The sequence below is a fragment of the Corythoichthys intestinalis genome, chromosome 12 (genome assembly GCF_030265065.1).
Source record: "Corythoichthys intestinalis isolate RoL2023-P3 chromosome 12, ASM3026506v1, whole genome shotgun sequence".
Taxonomy (NCBI): Eukaryota; Metazoa; Chordata; class Actinopteri; order Syngnathiformes; family Syngnathidae; genus Corythoichthys; species Corythoichthys intestinalis.
Window position 1 is genome coordinate 28,778,711 of NC_080406.1, and position 27,811 is coordinate 28,806,521.

At 37.7% G+C, this 27,811-nt stretch overlaps 1 protein-coding gene across 3 annotated transcripts in view; it reads right to left on the bottom strand.

Moving 5' to 3' along the window:
• Positions 1-27,811, bottom strand: part of adarb1b (adenosine deaminase RNA specific B1b) — a 163,478-nt gene that overhangs the window by 99,207 nt on the left and 36,460 nt on the right. For 2 of the 3 annotated variants that reach the window (XM_057853117.1, XM_057853118.1), the window contains exon 2: positions 10,238-10,295. The exons of the other annotated variant lie outside the window; for it this stretch is intronic. The gene's annotated coding sequence lies outside the window, so the exon portion shown is untranslated. The remainder of the gene's footprint in view (positions 1-10,237; positions 10,296-27,811) is intronic. 3 annotated transcript variants of the gene reach the window in all.

Sequence of the window (27,811 nt, forward strand, 5' to 3'; positions counted from 1 at the left end):
TCCTCAAAACAATAAATATTTACACACAAACCCTGGATCGGTTCGGGTACCAAAAAAAAAAAAAAAGTGATAGGGGTCATCCTTAGTCCTAATATTTAAATCAGTGTTATCAACTCCTACGCATTGAGCTTGTCTGTCATGCATTTCGTAAAATATGCATGATGTTACTATTTATGTTCAATATATATATATTATTAAATGAATTAAAATTATTTATATATAATACATGCATTATTAAAACCTTTATTAATATTATATTTATTAAAAATGTATTCATTTAAAATCATTTAGAATGTATTTATTCAAATTTATTTCTACCCCTGCTGTTGAAAAAAAAAAATCCTAGAGGACACACAGTACGTATGAACACAAAGACACACTCTAAACAATTATTATTGTGAAAACCCTATTAAAAACACTTTCAGTTGGATTTTTTTTTGTCAGTGATACTTTAACTCTAAAATATAAAATAAAATTCAAATGTACCCTACATTACAATAACAGATTTGAATTTACCATTAAGTAGATCACAAATGCTTTCCAGGAGTGCACAAGCGGCATTTATTATCTGCGTTGGTTTGAGTCAACACTTCTCATTAGGTTATGGAATGTCGCACAAAATGAGAGCATGTTTACAATTCACCACAGGTTAGAGATGTAACAATGATGCAAATGAGATTGAGTCTCTCATTAAAATGCAATTGACCACAAAAACAAAAAAACAAAAAAAATGATGCAGTTGTCGAGGATCTCTCCATCTTAATGTGTTGGATTTGTGCAGGGAGGTTGTAGTACATTAGGGCTGCAGCTATCGAATATTTTAGTAATCGAGTAATCGACTGAAAATTTTATCGATTAATCGGATAAAACATTTTTTTTTTTTTTTTAGGTAAAGAGCAAATATAAATATGCATGAGAAAAAAAGACATTTAATCCAATATTGAACCATTTTCAGTCAATCACAATGTCTTTATTTTCAATGTACATTGTTGAAAACAGCCAACAATTGCAGCTCAGATGTGACTAGAAAAAAATTCACTGCTTTCACTCAAAAAACTTCTAGATCTTATTAAAAAAAAAACATATTTCTTACCTAAAAATGTAATTACGCTTGATAACACACATCACTTGAAAGCTATGTTTTTCCCACGTGTTTCAATTCAATTTCCATTTGTGTCAAGCTACAGGGTGACCCAAAAAAAAGTTTACACTGCCATAATACAACTTAAATGCCATGTTTATTCAGCTTAGAATTAGAATTTAATCACAAATTATACATTATTGTAAAGAACATGTACAGTACACTCTATTTTTCAATGTGTCCTCCCTTAAGTGTCACAACAGCCTCCAGGCGCCTGCGGAACGCTTGACAGGTCTTCTTTATGTAGGATGCTGTCATCTTTTCCCAAGATCTAACAATGGACCTCTCCAAGGCTGCCACAGAAGTTTGTGGCTTCTTACAGGCACTGTCCTCCACAGTTGCCCATATGCTATAATCTAGGGGATTGAGATCTGGACTCTGGGGTGGCCACATATCACCTTGTCAATCAACTTTTTGGTCCGCACAGATCGGGTTTTCCAGACCCAGGTTTTCGTGAGGCTGTTCCAGTATCTTTCAGCTTCTTTTTAACTTTGTAGACTGCACATCTGGATATTCTCAGGTTTGCTACAATCTCAGTAGATGTCAGACCGGCACGCAGCAATTCAGGTACAGCTAAAGTTTTCTTCATTTTCAGCAGAAGCACAGGAATTGTAGAGACGAGAGACTACCAGCTGCATTGAGTGACCTTAATGAATCACTTAAGCATGACAACCTATTTAGATATGTTTCAATGGCTTTTAAACAAGCAGTCAACTGAGTGTAAACTTTTTTTTTGGGTCACCCTGTATTTTTAAGTTTTAGTTAAGTTTTAAGTTAGTCTAAACTAAGCCTGAACGATATATCGTTTAAACATCGCCATTGCGATGTGCGCGATAGTCCCATCGCAAGCACGTGCGATAGTTTTTCTTTTTTTTGATCCACATACGCCTTGCTTTCTGGTCTTGTGCACAGCCTCAGACCCTCCCTCTCCCAGCCTTTTGATCCTCTCAGTGACTGAGGCATAACGATGGCTTTGATCTGGCCAAAGAAGCAGACTTCACACGGGCATCTGTCAATCATCGCTTAACTTGTTAAACAGTTGCAAGGAAGCCACGCTGGAATGAATGTGTGTACTGTGGGGACGTTGGAGACATTTAAATGCCAGAAGTGATCATGAGAAGTTTGAAATTTCTACATGTCGCTTCAACAGTCACAGCTAAAGTAGATAAACAGAAGCATTTAATAAAGCCAAGCATTTATCTGCTACAGTACTTGATTCTTGTTCAAAAATGATTTGGTTGGACAGTTATGTTTAAAACTTATCATAATTATGACATTTCAAGTGCTTAAAACCATTTATTTATATACATTTTTTAAATCACTTTGGGGGCAAAAGTGAGAAAAAAACATGTCATATATGTATCTCTTTCCAATGCTAAATCTGAATAAATACATTGGGCACAAAAACCACAAACACACACACACACAAAAATAAATAAATTTAAAAAAATGGGGGGGTGCGCTACTTCGCGGTTTTTCACTTATTGCGGCAGGTTCTGGTCCCCATTAACCGCGAAAAACAAGGGATGACTGTACACTGTGGTGATGGTAAGTCATCTAAAGTCTTTCCAAACAGCTATTTAAGTCATCTTGTGAAAATTTCTTGAAAAAAAAATATATACATTTTTTTTTAAAATATCGCAATATAATATCGCAATATATCGCAAACCCCCCAAAAATCGCAGCAATAGTTTTTTCCAATATCGGTCAGGCCTAGTCTAAACTGTAAGTACAGGTAGGATTTTGAGTTTTTGCAGTGTTCAAAATAAATGTATGATACCTGCTGTGTTGGAGCACATTTATTCAGTAATGACTATTGAGCTAAAACTGACAGTTAGCTTTATTATGTTTTAATTTTACACTACAGCGCTGTGTTTTTACAGATTAAATAAAGCCTGTATTTAAGACATGTTAGCCACGCATCGACTGTGGTCATAATCAATAGAAACCTAGCCGTCTGAAGGGCTAACACTACGTGAGCGAGTGACAGTAACGTTATATTTATTAGCGATGAGAAGTCTACTGCTTAAAGATGGCGGCTGTTTACTAACGCTGCCCAGACGCGGCCAAGTCTGTCATTTCGCATCTAGTCTTAAATGCATGCGATATCTATGAGACCTATATATCTATATCGATATCTATCGGACACTACCTGCTACCAAAATAGCATCATGCGGGCGTAGTTTTTAGCAACGTCGGCGACGGCGTAGTTTGTAGCGGCTGTCGGCTGCGGTAAGTTTTTTTTTTTTTTTTTAATTGCTTCTTCCTCTACGCACGTGACGTCAGCGCGTTGTCCCACATTAAAAGTAGTCCAGGCAAAATGTGATGCTTAGAGCTGGCAAAATTAAACGATTCCCCGAGGTGAATAAAATTACTCGGATCATTTTTAAACTCGAGTAACTCAAGTATTCGTTTCAGCTCTAATACATGGATGGAAAATAAGAAAAATAAGGACACTTGTGTTACAAACAAGAGAGACCAACCAACCAGACGCCCGACATAAAATGTTGAACTGTATGGTGAAAAATTGGTGGAAACAATTTACTGCATAACCTGATTAATAAACTCTAGCAATATCTTTGCCTCATATACTCGCAGGATTCTCAAAACAGCAACAAATGAAAGAAATAAAATTTGTGTATGCATGAAAGGTCACAACTGACACCTACTGTAGGCAACCAACAACTGGACAACCTGAGTTCAAAACAGCCAAAAAATCTCTTTAAAGCTCAGTGACGCTTCAGGCCACGACAAGCAATAAAATCTGTCTGGTTGACCGATATTGATATTTGATCTCTTTCTGTGAAAAATTGTGACAAGGTCCACTGGACAACCATGTATGGGGCACCGTTTGTAAAGCAGCACATGCCGAAAATCACGACAACATTTTCTCATATTTAGCGCCACGCAGTGTTAAAAATGTGGTGTGAAATGTTTAAGGTTGACTTTTCTAACTTCAACTGCAAAAATCCCGCGTTTCTCACAGTCGGCCAAGGTGGGCTGTGAGAAAATATGTCAGGCGAGTCAAATTTAGCAGAGACTATCAGCAGAGCTATTCTGACTGCAATACAAAGGTTTCCCAGTGAGAAATGCGGGATTTTTGCAGTTGAAGTTAGAAAAGTCAATCTTGCTCTCCAGTCCAACAGAGACCCCTCGTGGCTATTCTTAGTAACTTTACTGGGCTCGTGCGTAAAAGTATCACTAAAAGCACAAAATATTCCTTAAATAGTTTCTCCTAAATGTGTCTTTTACCTAGATATTGTTATTATCACAATAAATCATGTCCAAGAGCCGACTGCCACCGTTGAGTAGGTTTTATTCATTTTCAAGCAACGTAATCAAACAGTCTGAGCTGCTCCAGCTTTTATTTTGTTACTTCCGGTCTCCAGTCATGTGAATTTGCATATTACGCTAAATATTTAGTTTCAACTGTTTCCAGATTTAAGATTTAAATATAGTATTTAGATATAACATTTACATTTAGGATTTAATATAAAATTCAGATTTAAGATATATATTTCGGATATAAATTTCATATATATATTTAGGATATAAATTTAATATATATATATATATATATATATATATATATATATATATATATATAATATAAATTTAAGATTTGCATTTAAGATTTAAATAAATATTTAGTTCTGGATTTAAACATTTAAGTCCAATATTTATTATTTAAAAATAAATATTTAAGTTGCTAAATAATGTTGTAAATGTGGAAAAAAAGTGACAGTAAACATTTCACACCACATTTTTAACACTACGTGTGAGAAAATGTTGTCGTAATTTTCAGCATGTGCTGCTTTACAAACGGCGCCCCATACACATCAAGGTTTCTGTAGATTGCAAGTTCAAATGTGCCTTTTGTTATTTTACCATCTTTGTTATACAAACACACACAACTACATACTATCTCTACATTTAGAGACCTAATTATAGCCTACCCATTAATCAGCAAAAGTTGTAATTATACTAATTCCAATGTGTAATCTGATCAAGGTAAAGGAGATCAAATCACGACCTCTCTGCCGTGCTTGGCTGGCAGGAGAGGCGTTCACTAATGGCAGCGACGGTGATGAAAATTCATTTAAACCATAACAATCCGATTGAATTCACTTTGTTAGTTGATTAGCAGGACAAAGTACAGACATGGGTGGGGGGAAATGTCCAGAAGCTACCTTATGTCTGAGTTATCCTTTAAAAAGTTTTTACTTACAAAAGTAATGCCAGGTAACCTAATTTTTTTCTTCCAAATTTGACAATCAAAAAGTTGCTTTATGCAGTGTTGCTATTTGAGCGATACATCCTTATCCACCACTCGAGGTTTGATGTGCAGTTTGCGAAGATTAACACAAATGTCATGGAAACAGCAGAACGACTCTGCTAGGAACAAATCTACAGCATGAGTGACAGCATGTTCGAACTAGGCTTCGTCTGAATGACGACATTGTTTTTGCATCTGGCCGCCACTCCCACCGCCAGGTTTCCAAAACAAACGCGGGCTTTGATACTGGATCCATCTGCGTCCTGTCTGGTCATAGGGACGGATGGGGATGGATGAATGGATGGAAGCGAGGAACTTACTGTGCAGATAGCACAGATAAGAAGGTAGTTAAAGGAAGCAAAGTGTGGGTGGAGGGTGAGAATCACAAAATCAACAACCAATTCTATAAATATAAACAGTGTGTGCTGGTAATGTTGTGAACAACTCTGACTGTATGGTGACACAAAACAAACTATTCCAAATCTGACATGAAAGTCAAGAAAATATAGAAAATAGAAAATAGAAAAATATGAGTGTGGGGTGCGCATCCGTGATATGGCTCACTCAACAATACAATAGACTGTTTTTGACGGTCCGCCTCCATTTGCCAGTCTTTAAAAGTTAAGGTGGAAGTTATTATTGTGGTAAAATCGCCAAAGAAACCGCCAGCTTCGTCAGATTTCTAATCATTTATTCCATCAACTTGTGCAACACAACACGCCTAGTGTCGCCCGCAGCAAGTACACAAAAGTGAAAGTGAAAAGCAGTGAAACCATCAAGGAAGCCACGCGATGTGTTCAAGGACACCACACAAGCATATTCGCCAAATTAGAACCCGGTTTGTTACATAATTAGAGGTATTATTAGTATCATTACTATTATTCTATTATTAATCCGTATTCATAATTAATTTGTTTTGCTCTTTTGAATTGATATTTGCAATAGTAACATCAGTATTTATTAAGAGCTTAATGTAGGTTTTCGGGCTGTGGAAAACCTACACACACGACCATTTCGACAAGGTTGTGGAACGAATTAACTTCGTATGTAGAGGTACCACTGTAATTATATTTATTCGAAATGTGAATCATTTTTAGCTTAGAATCATTAATTGATGTCTAATATTTAGTTGGGGGGAAAAAAAAGACCTAAAAAATTATTCACTCGCATATTTTAAACTTTTAAACAAATTACGTCAAAATGAAAAAAATAGTGTCTGTAAAAAAGTCACATATCTACTTCATAACTATCGCTTTATTGTATTTTTGTTGTTGTTGTTGTTACTGTCGCATTTCCCCCTATATTTTATATGATATTCGATCCAAAAAAAGAAAAATGTTTAAAAGGGTTAATACTTGAAAAAGAAAATCTTGACTTCCGCATCGCGACCCTTGTTATATTACTGTGTTTCACCCATAAAATCCCCACAAAGACTGGCTGTGGCCATTCACAGCTCTATCTTGACACTCTTTGATACCTGAGTTTTTAGATCGAAACAAGGCAAGTACGCAATAATATCTTGTTAAAATCAGCGTGTCTTTAATGATGCTCGCTCTTGCTCACACCTCGAGTTACCGGAAAGCCACAAAAAGACGTACATTGCAGTCGAATGCTAGCGTGACAATTATGGACACAGCAGGCTAACTGAGGAGCGGGAGAACCATTATCTTTTCGACCCTTGTTGCTGTTCGGATAGCTTATTATGGGATGATATCGATATATTGGATACACTAGATGCTGAAATCATAAAGCCAACGTCCTAGGCATCAAGGCTAAATACATTAATTAGAGTGTTATTTACTCACATTTATATGTTCCCTTTATGCATATGGAGCCTTTTATTCTCAGTATCTCGCATTCACATTCTTTAATCATAATTGAAAAAATATTTTAAAATCCCACTGCAAAAGTCAAAATAGTATAGTATTGGAATGTAACCCCTAAAATTCCCCTGAATGTTTTTTCTTTGCACAGATTGAAATTAAGCCAAATAAAAAAATGTATGTAGTAAAGTTATCATTAGCTACAGCTATGTTTATTTAGAAAATAAAACAAAGGGCTAAATCAAATCTACATTTACTCATACACCAATTTCCTTTGTTATTGTACATCAGGCATGTCCAAAGTCCGGCCCGGGGGCCAAATGCGGCCCGTGGTCAAATTTCATCCGGCCCCCAGCCTCTGTCATAAAATCAATAATGTCTGGCCCGCACACAGACTTAATAAATTGGTCAGCAGTACTGCTACCAGCATATGAAGTAGCTTACACAAATGATGCTCCTCATTTACTCACTAAAATCCAGCAGCACTGTAAGCAACATTACGCCGTGTGACCCTTTACTTCCAATTTTGCAAAATGGCGACAATCAACAAAAAAAGGGAAAGTTGACTGCGATGGCCGACGATTCAAGGATAGTTGGAATTTGGACTACTTCACCACTAAAATACGTAACAACTGTGTCTGCCTCATTTGCAGAGACAGTCGCTGTTTTTAAAGAGTTCAATGTGAGGCAATATTACCAAACAAGACACGCTGACATGTACGACAAGATTACAGAGGGTTAGTAACTTGAAGCTAGTTTAATTTCACAGTAGCAGTATTTCGCAGGAGCCCGAGAGTCGAAAGATAACTCTGCAAAGGCTAGTTGCGAGATTGTTGAAATTATTAATTAAAAACAAATAATAAAGCAAATGTGACACACAGAATAGCTTGCTAAAATTTGCTTAAATATATTGTTCTACGTAAAGGACGGCAGCCAAGGTCAGCCCCCCACATTTTTACCTCACCAAATCTGGCCCCCTTTGCAAAAAGTTTGGACACCCCTGTTGTACATCCACCCACATGTCAAAGTGCATGCATACTGATTATCAATGACTTCAGAAGACAAAGAGGGATCACCTTTGAGTTTTCGTTATTTATTACGCACCAGGATGGGTGTCTAAAATCTTTTTTTAAAATGAGAAACCAAAAGAAAATTTCAAAGGTCTCAAAAATGTCGATTTTTCACTCACCTGATTTGACCTTTGACTGACCTGATTTGACTTTTAAGGTGTCAAAAATGCCCTTCTGTTCATAATTTTTCTTCCCCCAATAAATAGAGATTTTAAGCTTTCCAGTGATCTATCACACAAGCATATAGGACAATTTTGAAATTTGGCAAAATTGGCGGTCTCAGAACGGAACTTCAAGTCACATGAGTGTTTTCTGCCATATGTAGCTTAAGCCTAAAAACCTCCCAACTACTCACATTCTATAATCAATCAATCATCGTTATACTTGAATGCCCAACAGAAAAATCAGCAATAGTTGTTCAGAGTACCGCAAGACCCCTGAATTCACACCACGTAGGTGCATTTGTTAGTAAAATGAGACAAGCTCAACATTATTTGAAAATATTCACTTGTTCTTTTTGATACATGATAGATGACATTTCCACATGATACACAAGTTCGCAAAAATTGCTGTATTTTTTAAGCAATTCAAAATAAACAGCGATTCCTAGAGGGCCTTCTGCTGCTCAAGTCCCAACTATGAGCTGGTTTGGGTTACTTCTCATACAAAATGTATTACGCAGATGGCACTGCAGTAGCAGCTGGCGAACTTTGCAAGGTGTGTTACCACCACTGCAAGGACTTGAGGCGAACAGTAACCAAAACAGTCAGACAGACTTCAGTATCGTTTGTCTTGGGGTGGCGTACTCTCACCACATAGAGACATTGTAGTTAAGAGTTGATATACAGTGCTTGGATTCTCAACCTCCCGCTGCAAGCTTCTTGACAACATCACGATTATTTTATCCACACTTACATTGCAGCACATTCTAAGAGTGTTTTTACAAGCTCAACGACTCCCAACGGTGAATGAACGGTCCTCGTGTGTAAAACACATGTGGTGGGTGGCCACTTAAATAGTCCTTGAACGGCTTTCGCAAATAATTAAGTAAATGAGTCACAAGAGTGAGGAAAGACTGGTGACATGGCTACATACTCTCAAGCAGATAAATGGATTCCCACGGTGCGTAATTATCCATGAGTGACGGGTTTGGGAGTTTGGAGAGCAACAAAGCAAAGAGTGACAAAAACGGCACGGAGGAATGAGGGAATCCAGGATCCCCTGATATTTCAGCCATTCTAAAAATAACCACACTGAAGCAGATATGAAACGTACCCCTTGGAGGGGACAAAAGAAAGCGGGCTATTGTGCCTGTGCATTGAATGGTAATTGAGGCTTGGGCATCAGGTCAACATATATAGCTTACAAAGCACGTTACACATGCCTATTTTGAACATCGAGCAATTTCTGATTTTGCTTCATAATTATTCAGATTAATAGAAATGCTATTATTGAGTACCAGTCCTCTGTAAAAAAAAAAAAAAAAAAAAAAAAAAAAAAACTTTTCTATTAAAGCGTAAATTTGTCCTAATTATAACTAAGTGTGCAGCCCATATTAGTGAGCCCAGATAATATTACTTACCCAATGACTTAACTATGGAATATTTCTCTGTTAATAGCAATACGGACTAGTCCTTTGCTGGTGATAAATAGCATACAGGAATGTGTTGTGATACCATGGGGAGACAAAGATGTAAAATACATCCCCAGCAAAACTACAAACCCTGCTGTGTGCTCCAGTTTTAGAGATTTTGTTTTGCTACTCATTAGTCATTTCTGTCATCTCAAACATGGCAACAGCCCCAAAGATATCTCAAGTCGCCAAGCGAATGATTTGAACCGCTCATTATCCCTGTGTTTCATTTGTAAGTCATATTATGTGAGCTCTGAATAAAAATGAAATCATGCACGGTCATTCTTAACTCACCCTTCCAATATGTATTCAGGTAGATGGCTGTTTGATTTTCCAGTCCCTTGCAGTCAACCTGTAAAAAACAAAATGTCATTATGAAAAGATAAACAAGTCCTAAAAGGGAAATTGATCTAATAAATCGACTTGTTTATAATTCATGACTTAAAATAGTAAAAGTCTGGCTGATTATTCACAGCCAGTTCACTAAACGACTGCTAAAACATGGCTACCTTCCCAAATAGCTGCTTAAAATGAGACAACATATATATTTTTTAAGATTATTGAGAGAAAAATTACCCAAGGAATACAACGTATTTAATGAGCACAAGCTGTCATTAACTCTTGTTGGATTTCCACTGCATTAATGCTGGCCTACCTCTTGTACCTGCCACAGGCAGCACAATTCTCATTATGAGCATCAACGCTGCAAAACAGCAATTCCGAAGACAAACTGTAGACAAACCATCGTCCAATCAACAACCAAGAACAAAGACCCAAGTGTTATTTGTTTGCTCTTAATCAAAGTACAGTGGTTTTAAAAACTATCTGAACCTTTTGGAATTACATTTCTGCATAAAATCACCATCAAATGTGATCTGTTCTTTGTCAAAATCACACAGATGAAAAAAACTGCTTTCACTAAAATCACATTTATAGGTTTTCGTATTTTGAGGAGGATAATAAGCAAAAAATGACAAAGGGGGGAAAATAAGTAAGTGAACCATCACATTTAATATTTTGTGGCGTTAACTTCAACCAGACGCTTCCTGTAGCTGCAGATCAGTCTGGCACATCAATCAGGACTAATCTTGGCCCATCCTTCTAAAAAAACTGCTGTAGTTCAGTCAGATTCCTAGGATTTCTGGCATGAATCACTGTCTTTATGTCATGCCACTGCATCTCAATGGGGTTCAAGTCTGGACTTTGACTTGGCCACTCCAGAACCTGTATTTTGTTCTACTGAAACCATTCTAAAGTTGATTTACTTCTGTGTTTTGGATCATTGTCTTTTTTAAACATCCTTCTTCTTTTCAGCTTCAACTGCCTGACAGACGGTCTCAGGTTTTCCTGCAAAAAATCCTGACAAACTTTTGAATTTATTCTTCCATTAATTACTGCAAATTGTCCAGGCCCTGAGTTAGCAAAACAGCCCCAAATCATAATGCTCTCTCCACCATGCTTCACGGTGGGGATGAGGTGTTTGTGAGCTGTTCCATTTTTGCTCCACACATGACGTTGTGTGTTACTCCCAAACAATTCAACTTTGGTTTCATCGGTCCACAAAACGTCTAAAGAGTGTCCAAGTGCCTTTCTGCGAACATTAAACTAGCAACAATGTTTTTTTTCAGGCTTCTTCAGTGAAGTCTTCCCATGAACACCATTCTTGGCAGTAGTTTTACATATTGTTGATGTGTGCACAGAGATATTGGACTGTGCCAGTGATTCCTGTTAGTCTTTAGCAGACACTCTAGGGTTCTTTTTTTTTTTTTTTTACCTCTCTGAGTATTCTACGCTGAATTCTTGGCGTCATCTTTGGTGGACGGCCACTTCACGGCCACACTGGGAGAGAAGCAACAGTGCCAAACTCTCTCCATTTGTAGACAACTTCCCTGACTGTCAATTGATAAACATCCAGACTTTTAGAGATGGTTTTGTATCCTTTCCCAGCTTTATACAAATCAACAATCCTTGATCGCAGGTCTTCAGACAGCTCTTTTGACCGAGCCATGATGCACATCAGACAATGCTTCTCATCAAGACAATTCTTACCAGGTGTGTGTTTTATAGTGGGCAGGGCAGCTTTAAACCACTCATCAGTGATTGGGCACACACCTGACTTAAACTGTTTGGTAAAAAAAAAAAAAATCAATTACTCTTTAAGTCTCCTTAGGCAAAGGGTTCTCGTACTTATCCCCCCCCTTCTGTCATTGTTTGCATGCTATCCTCATTAAAATATGAAAACCTGGGTGGTTTTCGTTAAACCAGACATTTTTAAATCTGTGCGATTTTGATAAAGATCAGATGACATTTGATGGTGATTTTATGCCGAAATGTGAGAAATTCCAAAAGGTTCAGACATGTTTTAATACCACTGTATATATAGATAACAGACTCAAATCACTCACCTGACCATATGGGCAAGTGGAAGCTCAGGCTTTTGCATGTTCCTGCTTGCCATCAGTGTCTTCATTTATATTAATAGCATTCACAGAGGTGTCACAATACACACACTGCAACCATATGGAGCCCCTTACTTCAAGTTCACTCCAATTTACATATTTTTCCCTATGTGACATATGCAGTTTACCCAATTTCAAATTCTAAAGAAAGTACAACAAATATCCCTTTACCTTGGAATCACACCGGGTACAGAACGCTTGCGTACGCCGGCCGCGCCTCAACATCAACAACGCATGCATATATCGCTGACTGGATGCGATGCATCGCATCGGCCCGCTGAGTGCTTGAGGTATATTACCGACATTTCACACGAGATCATCAGGACACATTAAGATCAACGGTGTATAGAAACACCAACATTGCATACAAAACATTCTTCCCTAAATGCCTTCCCAGGTAACAAAAACAAAGTTCGTCAGCAAGACTCTTTCATTCACTTTACTGAATGTGTGACAATCAAACAACATATTTACAAGGCACTGTCTGACACCAGTCAATAGTCTTCTCCCTTAGAGCTATACACCCATAATAAGGATAATTTAGGCTGATTTAATTTATTAATCAACAATTAAATTAATGTATATACCATCCAATCCCATTGCTTCAGCCACCGTGGCACTCTCTCTTTCTTGCTTTAATCTTATAATTAATACGAAAAAGATTTGTAGCGATGAATAATCATAAAGTTTTGGACTTTCAAAATCTGTTTTTCATTTCATCATCCATGCTGACAATTTAGTGAAAGTCAAAGACCTTTTCAATCTTTGAGTTGAACCAAAACCAGAACCAAACTATCTACAGACTTAAACGGTTCTACAAACTTATGGTCTGGCCACAGTATACTGATATAAGGGGTCTTAATTACATGAATAATCTGTCTTGGAATGTGTGCTGCTTGTTTCTTACCAATGCTGGTATATTGTCTGCTACCATTGTTGGTATCATTGTTGTCATCTATAATTGTTTGTTCTCTGTGTGTGGCCTTTACCATTGTTGGTATAGTATTACTTTCATTTACCATGTTGGTGTGAAATTGTTTTTGGTTTGGGTGTTACCAATGGTAACTTCATCACAAGGGACAGAATTGGTTAAGAAATTTATATGTATAAAAATGTTTGAACTGAATTTTTAGTTGGCTACAATATGGAAGGAAGTAGCAAGAAATCTTTTGTTGTTAACTAGATGACAATAGGGGTGGGATTAAATAAGTTTTCTTCTTCCCGCTCCTTTTCAGGCGTGTAGTTGATTTTGCAATGTTGCTTAATGTCCTTAATTTGTTTGGTTGCTTTTCTTTTTTTTTTTTTTTTTTTTTTGGTTATATGAGTTGTATATATTTGCTGTCTTGACAAGAACAGTCATAGCCTGAAAAAAACGAATGAAATGAAATGAACCCTGTTCTTACTATCCTGTGAAGAATAGAGTTGGACATCGTTTGAAACTGAACGATTCTAGTTCCGATTACGATTCCACGTTTCGATTCTGATTCCAAACGATTCTTGATTCAGATTCTTTTAAGAGGCAGGGTCAAAAAAAAAATTCATGGTTTATATTAAAGTCTTAACTTCTTGATGATTTTTTTAAATTATATGAACTTTTCACGGGGCTAATTTTAACTTGTATATAAAAATCAGTCTTTGAACTTGAGCAATTTTTTTCTGCTCGGCAGTCAGGGCATCAAAACATGGAATCGAAATTTTAAAATTCGAACAATTCCGGGAGCATTGGTTTGATAGAAACTGTTCCCATCGATGCTCGATGCCCAACCCTAGTGAAGAATAGGTAAACCTATTGACTTCCGTTAATATATTTTGAAAATCAGCTGGATATTTTACTCTGTGGCCCGATAGAATTTCTGCGGCCGCTCGTGCTGCACTGAATTTATACTTTTTTGCTTGCGGCGTCTGGCAAAAATATAAGCCTTGCGCAAGGTTTGCGTATAGCGCCCAGCCTCGCAGAACAGAGCATAGCTCACACGTCTAATGTATCTACATACATTGATTACAACGGATGCGAATTTAATAGGTCTGGCGGATGACAATTGTTCTGCTTGTGGTGTAATTGAGCCTTTAGTGTTCCTTTTGGAAAGGCGGTCAAAATAGTCTTTCAAATAATTACTAAAATACCTAAATATTCCCAATATTTTTCATTGACATTTACAGTATGAATAAGTTTTGTTGTGTGAACAACGCCCTAATTCCCCAAAACATTTTAAAACAAGCGATATCAAAAAACTGAAAATATCAACGCAATCAATGGTAGCTGTTTGCCTATTGGAATTCCCCATTTTTAAGATAAAACAACATTCTCTGTGACAATATCTACACATGCAGGGTGAGACCTTCTTCCATATTTATACTGCATATCAGTGACTGGAAAGGTTTGGATTGATTCTAGCTGACAGATAGAAACACATACTGCAGTGAATGAATAAATAGTTGATTGGATTTTGGCAAAAACCTTGGGCTACATTGTCTTTATCGCAATCTGGCAATTACAATTTTACGTCAAAGAAGTATTAAGACAAATTTTCCAATCGATTATCTGTAAAGTACATCTCCAGTATGATAAATAATGAAGGATGTCCTTGACACAATACACCTTTGCCTTATTGATATTTTTTCAATTAAATTTTTGTTATGTGGCTTATTATGCGCAAAAAGTGGATCACTGCAATACTGAAACTGAAGGATCTAAACATGCTTAGATGTCAGAGTCATCTACAAGGGAATTCAGCAAGTGTTTAGTTAGAACGCATTGCAAGTGAGAAGGATAAACTGGTGAATGGATATTGCAGCTTTTTTAGCAGCGGCGGATTAGTCAATTTGAGTCTAACAACTTTTAACAACCTCCGCGATTCGCTTTGGGGATTGTGGGACGTCTGCTCCTGCTTTGCCACACAAGTGGAATCACATTATAATATTGCATTAGAGAGCACAAATTTGCAGAAATGGAGTGTGATGACCTGACCTAGCCCTGAAATGCCTCTGAGCTGGAGAAAGGAATTTGCATTATGTGATTTGTCCTGACAGTCATTATAACTGAAAAGCTAAGTCTGCTTTAAGTGTTGCAGCAACTACAATTGTTATCGAACACGACTTACTGGATTCTTTTCTTTTTGGACCAAAGCCGCAGCCTTAGCAACCCATACCGCGGCTTCACACCAGCAAACCAAACAGGTACAGGTCACAACAAATGGTGAGTGACAAAGAAGGGAGGTGACAAAGTTCACTTATTCACTAATGAGCTTTTAGAATCAGCTCCTGAAATTGTAAACTGAAGAGTAAGGAAAGAACAGTTTGTAAGGGCCACCTTATGTTAATGGAAAATACCCTGAGCTAATTTAAACCTTCAACGTTCCGCAATTAAAGTTTTAAGAGAGTCAGAAAAGTTCACTTGCACATCTGACATTTACCAGAGGAATTTTGCAGTTTTAACTTTATATATATATATATATATACATATATATATATGTATATGTAGACATAAACAAAAGTCCAGTAGGATGGCAGTTGACCGTTCTAATATCAATTTCCCTATCTTCCACCAGAAAAAAAAAAAAAAAATGTCTCTTGGAGGCTTATTGAATTAAAACGATAACAGATTAACAGTAAAATCCATTGCTGTGTTTAATAGTGACAGCAAGACCACAGCAGAATAAGCAGCAGCTGTGTAGCCCCAAGACAAACACTTGTTATTTGAGGCTAACTGGGACTGAGAGACCTCCAATTGTTAGGGAACAGAGATTGGAGTCTGGAGCAATGGGAAAAAGATCACGTGTTCTGGGAAGTACAGATTCATTATGTTCCAGATTGATGAGAGCACAAGGCTAAGAAAAGAGGTAGTATTGCACCCATCCTAACTTCAGTTGAGGCTGCTTTATTATCAGGGCTTAATTCAGTGCAATGTTGCATAATGTAACGACATGCATTACTGTAACAATATTATATATACACCAGGGGTCGCGTTAACTGAATATTTTCCGTCGTTGACCGATTTTTTAAAACGGTGACGGAAAAAACTGAAGTCCATCCGTCATTTTGACCGGTTGCAATTCACACCCCAGACCACAGGGTGGCGAGTGAGCATATTAATTAGCTATTGTCTCTCATGATGCATGACGTCGTTGGCCTTACTCTGAAAAAATGTCAAGGCAACTGAGTGTCCGAAGTTTCTTCAAAAAGCCCCAAAACGACGATGGTGTTGATAAAAGAGGTAAAAAAACAGGGACTGCACAAGCGGGCACGCAATTCAAGTCCATGCGCACCAGGGGGAAAGTGTGAGACTACGTTCAGGCCACAGCAGGTGAACTGTTAATTTCATTGTTCCATATGCTACATATGGTAGGCTACCTACTTACTGGGGCCTCAGTGACGTTTCTTATTCTCGCTATATGATTATACAACTTTAACATTTGTTAATAATACGCTCTGTGTGTAGCATCATCCATCGCTTTTCCTTTTTAAATGGGCACTTATAAGCGAACGCACGAAGTAACAACGGGAACATTTTTAAACAGGCATTTCACGGGAGAGCATTTCGACTCTTCGGCCAATCATATAGCGAGAGCGAGTGGATAGTGAGGCGACCGCGCGCGGCTCTTAAGTGTCTCTGTCACGTGACTGTCGTAGCCGGTGTAGGTGCTTGAACCTACACCGGTAACGCGCTCGGCCAAATGGTCACACAAGTACGGAAGGTGAATTATGCCAAACAAAGGGTCACCACAATGTCATTATCACCATTTTAAAAATTTAAGTGACGGGTAAAAATATATTATGACCGGATTTTTAAGACCCTATCAGTCAAAATGACAGACAACGAAAAAGTCTAGCGCAACCTCTGATATACACATATGTAAATAGGAAAATATGTTTATATTTAAGGTAGTGTTGAGATTCTTTTTATTGAACTATTATATTAGCAGATCAGTTAGATTGAGTTTAAATTGATTAGCCATGCCTGTAGAGTGGGATGTGGGGATAATGTGCTAACGAGGTGACTGTTACTCTTCCACTGGTCACTTCAGTTGTATGTATTATAACATATGACAACCAGAAGCAAATGTATTATACTATCAGAAAAGTTAAAAAAAAAAAAAAAAAAAATCTTTTTACTTAATCAAATCAATACATAACACAACAGTAAAAGTACTTGCTAGAGATCCATTATACGATTTTACTTCCGGGTTATAGAGCGTCGGGTAGTTCCAAACATGGCTTCGACGAGGGCGGACCGCATTCATACGAATGGCTGGCTGTAAAGTATATTCGGAGGTAAGTTGATGAGAAAACGATCCCTTTTGAATTTTCAACAGTTTGTATTATATCAGAGGTGCTTTAGGATGTATATGTTGAGCTTTATTTGTAGCTGCGTGGCGTGATTATATATATATTTTATCTCTGTTGATGAGCGATTTTCTGCTACTTTTTAAGCTGAGTCTGCTAACTAGGAATGTATCACCAGGGATAAATTCATTGCCCCTACCTCTTTTAAGTTGTTAACTCTTTCAGTGTGACGTACACACTCATCTGTATTTGTGAGTATTGGTAGAGACTGGCTTTCACGTGCTTATTAGCTCGATTTTGTAAGCTTTGAAGTAAGAGATCCCCCTCATGAAAGTGTACCAAGTCAATGCATGACAACCTGTATTCTTTACACCAAAATGTTTGACATTATTATATGTTAGAGATGTGTATAGATTCAAAAGGGATGTCAACAAATAATAGACACATTTATAATTAAAAAAAAAAAAAAAACTAATTTAAAGTATTATGCACATCATGCTTCTGTCGATCTACATTCCTACCCTAACCTATAGTCACAAGCTGTGGGTCGTGACCGAAAGAACAAGATCCCAGATAAAGGCGGCCGAAATGAGTTTCCTCTGCAGGGTGTTCAAGCTCTCCTTTAGAGAGGATGAGAAGCTCGGTCATCTGGGAGGGACTCGGCGTCGAGCCGCTACTCCTCCGCGTTGAGAGGAGCCAGCTGAGGTGGCTCGGGCATCTGGTTCCGATGCCTCCTGGACGCCTCCCCGGAGAGGTGTTCCTGGCATGTCCCACCGGCGGGAGGCCCCGGGGACGACCCAGGACACGCTGGAGAGAATGTCTCTTGGCTGGCCTGGGAATGCCTTGGGATCCCGCCGGAGGAGCTGGATGAAGTGGCAGGGGGGAGGGAAGTTTGGGCTTCCCTGTTAAAGCTGCTGCCCCCGCGACCCGACCCCGGAGCAAGCGGAAGATGATGGATGGATGGACATCATGCTGCTGGTGGTGCCTGCTGATGGTGACTGCTGGCTGTGAGCACGAAGCCCATTTTGGTGACTGCTGGCTGTGGGCACGAAGCCCATTTTTTCCAAATAGCAAAAAACATATTTAAAAAGCCTTTTATTTCATGTTTTGACGGCTGACTATTGCCATCCATTTTTTCTGCTCCTCTTGTTCTTTGGGAAAACCATGATGCACAACCAACCATCACGGGCCTCTAATCTATAACATTTTAGGTGTAAACAATGAACCATGACACCAGTTTCACCAATTGTTCAAAAATGCTTTTCTTTATCAAAGGATAATAAGTTGTTATTGTTATACATTACACCATTTTGAGGAAAAGCATAAAATGTTGTTTCGGTCTTGTAATCAATTTATGTCGCTTGGGTCCAAAATTGAAAATGCCTTTAAAGAGGTACAGGTTTGGTTTTGCTAAAATTAGAGGCTACATTTAAAATTTAGTTATGTTATGCAGGAAATATTTATTAATTGTCATTTCTTTGTGTGTGAGGTCAAACTAAGTCTATAAAATGAGAAGGAAAATGTACAAACACACATATATATATAAGCATTATATATACAGTGGGGAGAACAAGTATTTGATACACTGCTAATGGGAAAACCCATTGGCAGTGTATCAAATACTTGTTCTCCCCACTGTATATATAAGCAGTAGAAAGTGGAAAATAGAATTTAAAAGTCGTGACCACAAACCCAAACTTTTTGGGGAACAAGTGTTTTTATATGTCAGTGCGACAAAACAAACTTGGAACTGCCACTTAGAACTTGGGAAGAATAAGGTGTTCTACATGGCGTTATCTTTGATATATTACCACAGGTATGTGATCAAGGAAATTTAGACATTCTCTGGAAAAACAGTATTCTAGTTGTGAAAAAAGAAAAACCTAAATCATCTTGCATTTCAATGTAAAAGCCGATTTCCCGTGCTCATGCTAACAGAAACATGATGTGTTCACTCCACAACATGGGAAAGTACCCTTCTGCGTTAAGAGTTTTTAGTTGTCACCTGACCACTCCAAATGTAAAACTAGCACTTACATACAGTGTATGTCATAATGCAATGACATAATCAAACAAGTACTTCGATACGTGATTGTATCCATTTTTCCATAAATGTCTCAATTACCGCTGTCAGTTCCATTGCAAACCACTACAGCGCTGCTTGTGCTTGGAACTACTCACGCCCCACATGAACCACGTGACCACCGGCGGTGAGAACAAAGGGTGTCGCGACTCTCTTTATACGGCTCTGGTTATTAGTTATTAGCTAGTTATCTGCTTCAACAACCACAGCAATTACGAAAAATAATTTTCAAAGGACAAACTTAATCGTCAAGGCACACACCAACAATTAAGGGGCCGTATTGTATTCAACATCTTCTCAGATAATGAATAAAGCCAGCCAGAAAAATCTTGCATCTTGTGATGGAAAACTTGTGTACGACAATCACAGACAAATACTGTCTTCTCTTGCTAATTCACACAACGCAACAAGGGTTCTCCATTAAATGGTTGTGCTCCTTGAAGAGTCGAAATTCCAATCCATAACAACAGAGAGAAATAGCAATCAAAACACAGAGCATCTGTGTTACAACTGAAGTTACATTTGAATGAAAAGCAAAACAAAGAAAATTGTACATGACCTCCACAGCGACGAAGTGTCACTGACTTATTACTGCAAGATGAGTGTCCAAGATAAGCAAAATTTAGTAGGACAAATCACAAGCAGATGCATTGGATAAGCATCGGCGTTCTTCCAAGGTATTTCAAATAGATCAATATTGTCTGCGGTGTTTATGGTATCTCATTGCATGCTGGCTACAGCAGATATCCAACACCCTTGCCTGTCCCATGTAACCTTCTTGAAACAAAGAATGATATTGAGATATCAGGTGTATTGTCAGGGGAAAGCAAAAGCAGCCGTTTAATGATAAAGCAGACAAATTGTTATACATCACCATTACTTGTGGAGATTTTTGTTACTTCTTCAGCAACTCCGAAAATGTCTCAAAATTAAGGATATTCAATTAATAAGTGTACTTATATGATATGAATATGCTGGCAAATCTGTGGGAACAAGTGCAACAATAGGTCAAATGATGCTCAGCTCAGATTGATTGCAGCAAAAGTCAGCGACATTTCGCAGATGTGACAACAGCTGATGGCTTTAGGAGTAGTTTGGTTCCAAAAAAGCATTCACTTCTGGGAAAAAAATGAAGCCAGGGATTAGAATAGGAGTCCCAATGTGTGGAAGTAACAGAAGGGGAGGCAATGACTCACATTTACCTCCAAGGTATCTTTAGGGAATTAACGTTCATAACAAAATGCAGCTATCAAGAAGAAGCCAATGAATTTGACGTTTAAAAAATAGTCTTCCTTTTTTTTTTTTTTTTTTTTTTTAACAGAGCTGAAAAAAAACCTCCCGCAAGTCGAATTTTGACAGGTAAACAAAATTTGACCTGTCAAGGCAGAGTTAGATTGAAATACAGCTTCAAAAAAAACAAAACAAAATACCAAAAGAAGTAAATGGGTTATGCTTCCGTTGACAGCTTTGCGCAGCACCTCTGTGCACACGCAGTGTAGCAAAAAAAAAAAAGAAAAAAAAAGAAGCATGTCAGCCAAACCTCCGCAGAGAGCTACACAGGATTCAGTTTCAATTTGGCAGGAAACATTGGGGCAGGAAAATGTTGCCGCAATAAAGCTCAATTTTAAAAATATCTGCAAAATAAACAAGTGATTCATAATTTATTGCTGAAAAATAACACAAAGCATAGATGTACATTGCCCTTGTATTTTGACTGAGCTCTGTTCTTGTGAGGGCAGCCAAACCTGAATTTTTACCTATGTCAGAACACATCGTATTCTATCACTCACCTACGCAGCGAACGTGAGAGCAATTAAACAACTGTCACAACAGTCATACCACATCATTTGCTTTTGAAAAACACATGGAATAATAACACCTGAAGGTATATCTCAATATAAAAGAAACCAATGGATAATTGTTCCTTGCCACAGGGGAAGGGAAGGCGACATGAATAATTCCCGCCCATGAAATGTAAATGTCTAAATGATATAATTTAACATGACATGAGTCAAGCTGAAATGCACAATGGACACACATACGTAAAGATATGCCATCCGGTGGGGTTCACCAATAGGCTTGCCTGATGGCTTAATGCAAGTCAAATGTCAAGTCATGCCAGAAAATCTACTCAGTTGAGACATTGCATCCCCCCCTAAAGCCCTTTGCACCCATCTGGTCGATTTTGAGCCCAATATGTATGGACTATAAAAAGAGTGTGTGTGTTGCTGTAGGTAATGTAAAATGTAGATCACAATTGTTAGTGAAGATAATGTTGTCCTTAGGAGTGTAAATCACCTATTGCATTACAGCACAATACACTTTTACTTCTTTAGAAAAACATATGGTATTGACCAATATTACAAAGTCTGCCACAATTCGATTTTGATTCAAGAGCCTTTGATAAATTTCACGTTCAACAGTTATATTTCATTGAAAGCTATATAAAAAAAGAAGAAAAAAAAAAGCAAATTCGGTGTTTTTGACAATTTTTTGCTGGAACATTTCAAACATTTGAATGAAAACTTTTTCTCAAAACCACATATCTTAAAGATGTTCATCGATGTTTTGCGTTTCAATCGATTTGATTGGAACATTGCTTAACCAATCTATGTGCCAAATCCGCCGATCCAGAGGTATCGTACATGACACTGTATGTTCGCATTAGTCTCCCATTCAAGCAGATTAAAGTGTAATATGTAGCATAGTGTGACGTCTCTCTTGTCGAAATAATGACAAATCTTTGTGTGGACCAGGCTTTGCATCAAATCCGCCATCTCATTTTTGATACATATTCGTCAACGTGCGTTGATTTCTGACCCATTTACACAACTGGGCATGTGGAAAACCAACATTGATGTTGAGCCCTGATTAACCCTCCAGCTTTAGTACACAGTATAGATTATGAGTCACAAGCACTCATTAGAGAAGGAAACAGAGCGGTTACATTTAAAGGTCTCTGGCATTTGATTGTTCTCGACACATACACTGCGAGTTGGTTTGGTCACCTTGGGCTACACTGTATAGATTTATGAAAGGGTGTACTTCAAAAACGAAAAAAAAAACAAAACAAAAAACCAAGGGAATAGCTTTTAAGCTTAAAAGATATTTAAGACAGTGAGCACAGCAGATGGTACCTTTTAACAATGTCTGGAGGTCCAACATAAGAACAGCTATTAAAAAAAAAAAATTCCCATTAAATTGTTTGCATGACAAACACCAGAGGGTAATCAGTTCTAATATTAACAATAATGACTAAAAAGAAAATGATATAAATAGCACTACATACAAAAGTTTCTCAGGTATTGTACGCATGATCAAAACTCCATCCATATATCCATCCATTTTCTCCAGCTTATTAAGATCGGGTCGTGGGCAGCAGCTTCAGCAGGGAAGCCCACATTTCCCTCTCCCCAGCCACTTCATCCAGCTCTTCTGTGGGATGCCAAGGTGTTCCAGATTTGGAGGATCTAATTCTCATCCGACTGCTTCACACAGGGTTACGAACCACTCCAGTGTGAGTATAAGATCACGGCCCGTTTAATCCAACAGAACAACATATTCTGCCAAATTCAGAGATGCAATACTTCGGCCTCCAAACCAGTCACCCTCAACGCCTCGGCTGTACCTAGAAATTCTGTCCATAAAATCTACAGTCTACATTACATTGTTAAGCATACTGATTAATAGAGCTGGGAATCTTTGGGCACCTAACGATTCGATTACGATTACGATTCAGAGGCTCCAATTCGATTATAAAACGATTATTGATGCACCCTCCCTCCTTTTTTTTTTTTTTTTTTTTTAAATGTTTTGTACATTAGTTCCAAAATTGTTCAAAAATACTCTGTCTAAACCAAACTACTATTTCAGTATCAAGTTAACATATAACAGTAAACAAATATACAAAAATAACAGTAAATAAAAAACTCCAGTTCCCATTCTGTATCAGCAGCTTTAAACTACATTCAATTAATTTAATGTTGTGAATCAACCGTTAAAGTTGTTAAAATTGCTCCCGTTATTCCATAATTTCCCTTTTGTCTACTTTCGACATGTGAAAGTTTTAAAACTATTTTAAAGATAGATTCAAGTCAATATTTTACCGATTTAGGAGTATTTTAGATAAAAAGTTAATTAGGTTTGCTTGGAAGGTTCGCTACAACAGCCTTGCAGGGAAGTGTACTGCTTTAAGATGGCGGCCGTTTACTAACGACCGCATCTAGCTTTTTGTAGATGTGCTGCTAAGGATACCGAATCTATAATGCATCTAGTCCTATATAAATGATATCTACCGTAACATTATGTGGATGTACTTTATAGCAGCTTTTCGGCAGCAGTCAGGTATGTTGTTGTTTTTTTTTAAATCTCGTGGCATGAGTTGAGCTAGAGCCGTGAGTTGAGCATTGGCATTACCCGAGGGGCCGGGTAATGAGAAGCATGATGTTTCGCTGCTCTCGCTCCGTTCCTCATTCCGAAGACCGCGCGGCGTGCTGAGTGTGTTGTACTTCCGCTTTACTTGGCATATTTCAATAATTGGAATTTGGATGTTTGTGAATCGTTCTCGAATCTTCCACGGCCGAATCGCGAATAATCTAAGAATCTGAAATTTTGCACACCTCTACTGATTAAGAAAGCACAATGTGTTCAAGACAGTTTATAAAACACAGCAGTTGGGTCCAATTAGCCAACATCCTTTATAACCTGAAGGGTTTAGCACTCACCCTTCCTGCACAGCTACCAATGTACAAACAATAGAAAAACTAGGCCTGAAGGAAGAACTAAATATAAAACAGACCAACCGTATTTAATTTTACACTAAGCTTGATCGTACTGTATGTCCAAGGGACCTATAACCTTCATGCTAACAAAGACGATTTCCTGTTCACACAAGTTGAATCATGGCACCCTGTCTAACCTGCCAAGCACTAAGTGGTTGGTCTTGGCCTCTGGTGCCACAGGCAGATGGTCTGATGATTTGTACAACAGCGATGGAAATAAATCACAATAAAAAAAAAAAAAAAAACGTGTTCATTCCCATCCCATGCTATCTCAGCCACAACATCACTGGCATGACAATAAATCATACATTTAGCGAATACTGCTTTCTTCAGACCACCATGGGTATTTTATTGGAGGACATTTGGATACAGAAAGAATGTGAGGAAATGGAGTTTTTAATAATGTAAGGAAAGACGACAACTCTTTGAAATAATCAGTTAAACAGGAAAAAAAATCCCCAAAACAGTAGCGCAAACGGGTCAGAGGAGGACAACAAAAGAGTGCAAACTGTGAAGGGACAGTTAGGGAGCTCTGTGCAGCAGTGTGTGACTAATAAAGCTTGCGTAATGTTTAAAAAGCCATAGAAATAATAAGATAACAGGGATCCTTAGTTTACAGCAGATTTCACAGATTAGGTTTCAAGGTGACAGAAAAGGATTACTATCAAATGAATGAATGAATGGATGAAATGAATGAACAAGTAGAACATGAGTGGAACGCTCGGTGAACAGTTTATCCCAATAGAGGTGGTTCATCTTTGGAAAGCTACGTTGGCATCATAGCAAGCCTTCCTCATTAGGCAATGTAAAATATGGCCTTCTAAATTTGGAGAACACGTTATAGCTTCTCCTTATGCGGCACAGTGATGCATGAATACAATCATGATGCGGCACAATGGTTGCCACCATATTTACTGCTGTATAGGATTGTTTGTTTATGGGCTTATGTCTTGCTTTTAATGCAAATATTTCCTGTAAGTATGAGATCTGGAAGATAGAAATTGCAGGCTACTGATGAACTACTTTAGCTAGTGGCTTACCTACATTATTACGTTACTTGATTGGTTTACATTAATACAAATTTACTGTTATTATGACTTCACTAACATTTTAGTGTAGGTTAGCAGTACATCTTACACAAGAAGAACAAACTATTTGAGTGCCTATTATTAATCCCTAGTTTCTTTATTGCTGAATGTACAGCTGAGTGATGCAGTGGCTATTTATTCCAATTGAGAAACATATGTCCTGATACATGACACAATGGGGTAAACCACTAGTCTTCATTATGGGCTTTCTAGGAAAAAATGTGCATTGTACCAATTGGTGCACCATATGGAATGATATAATGGAGTAATAAGGATGAAGCAGAGTTGTGGGTCGGCTATAGTGATGTAAATGCATTATTACGAGCATCTAGAATTCACAGGTCAGTGGACTTATTAGTGAACAAACCAATGAAAAAAAGATTCTTTGTTTATGCCTTATTATGAGTTTTTGTAATTTTGCCTTGGGTTATGTGTAAAACCCATGAAAAGTCACGAGCACTAGTATTTGCTTGTACGAATACAAAATTCTAACCGGCCTAGATGTCTATAATACAAAATAATCCACTATTGGTTATTTGGTTCGATTTACCTCGTCATGGCAAAATGAGGAAATCCCTACACTGTTTTTAGTCACTTTGGAATACAGTGGGGCAAATAAGTATTTATTCAACCACTAATTGTGCAAGTTCTCCCACTTGAAAATATTAGAGAGGCCTGTAATTGTCAACATGGGTAAACCTCAACAATGAGAGACAGAATGTGGGGAAAAATAAAAACAGAAAATCACATTGTTTGATTTTTTAAAAGAATTTATTTGCAAATCATGGTGGGAAATAAGTATTTGGTCAATCCCAAAAGTTCATCTCAGTACTTTGTTATGTACCCTTTGTTGGCAATAACAGAGGCCAAACGTTTTCTGTAACTCTTCTCAAGCATTTCACACACTGTTGCTGGTATTTTGGCCCATTCCTCCATGTAGATCTCCTCTAGAGCAGTGATGTTTTGGGGCTGTCGTTGGGCAACACGGACTTTCAACTCCCTCCTCACCCAGTGGCGTCAAAATGATAACAAGAACGGTGAGCAAAAATCCCAGAACCACACCAGGAGACCTAGTGAATGACCTGCAGAGAGGTGAGACCACAGTAACAAAGGCTACTATCAGTAACACAATGCGCCGCCAGGGACTCAAATCCTGCACTGCCAGACGTCCCCTTGCTGAAGAAAGTACATGTCCAGGCCATAACACATTCTCCCAGTCCTCTTCTGGATCATCAAAATGCTCTGTCGCGAACCGCAGAGCCTTTGGTATTGACCAAATACTTATTTTCCACCATGATTTGCAAATGAATTCTTTGAAAATCAAACAATGTGATTTTCTTTTTTTCTTTTTTTTTTCCACATTTTCTGTCATGGTTGAGGTTTACCCATGTTGACAATTACAGGCTTCTGTAATATTTTCAAGTGGGAGAACTTGCACAATTAGTGGTTGACTAAATACTTATTTGTCCCACTGTACTTTAATTGAATTAATAGTTGGTGTACCCAAATGCTCTTATAAGCACAAGGTTGTTTATAATTAAATGATTTGCACTTTGCTGGAATTTTCAAAAACAGATCAGATGAATAATATTCTACTCGACCACTGTTTCATTTAAAATTTAAGCCTTTTTTTTAACTTAATTGTGGAGTTTATATAAAATGGTATGTCATGGAGAAAAGATCACAGGAAATTGTTGTTTATGTCATGCAAGTTTAACACAAAATATTGAGACCTATTTTGTTTTTGAGATGTAAAATTCCATCTATTTAGCATGACACAATAAGCTAAAGTTTACCAAGATAAACTGTTCCATTCTGTTGAAATATGTTATTACAGCATACTTTTAAAATAAATACAGTGCTATTTTTTCAATGTGTTTCATGGGAGTCTGTAAAAGAAAACAGACCCCTTTCCTCAGCATAAACTAGTCAACATGGGAGAAAAAAGCAAGATTATAACCTGTGCATGATGGTCACCCACAGGGTGCGCCAACGGCACTGCCTTGTAATGAATAATGTAAAAACACATCTACAAAAATAGATGTGCTCTGTCAGAGGGGATCATGAAAGGAGCAAAGGAAAATGATCATGTAGATTTTTTTTTTTTTTTTTTTTACTTCTACATTCACAAAGAACTTGCTCACCGGAATTACTTAAAATTAATGAGTGATTTC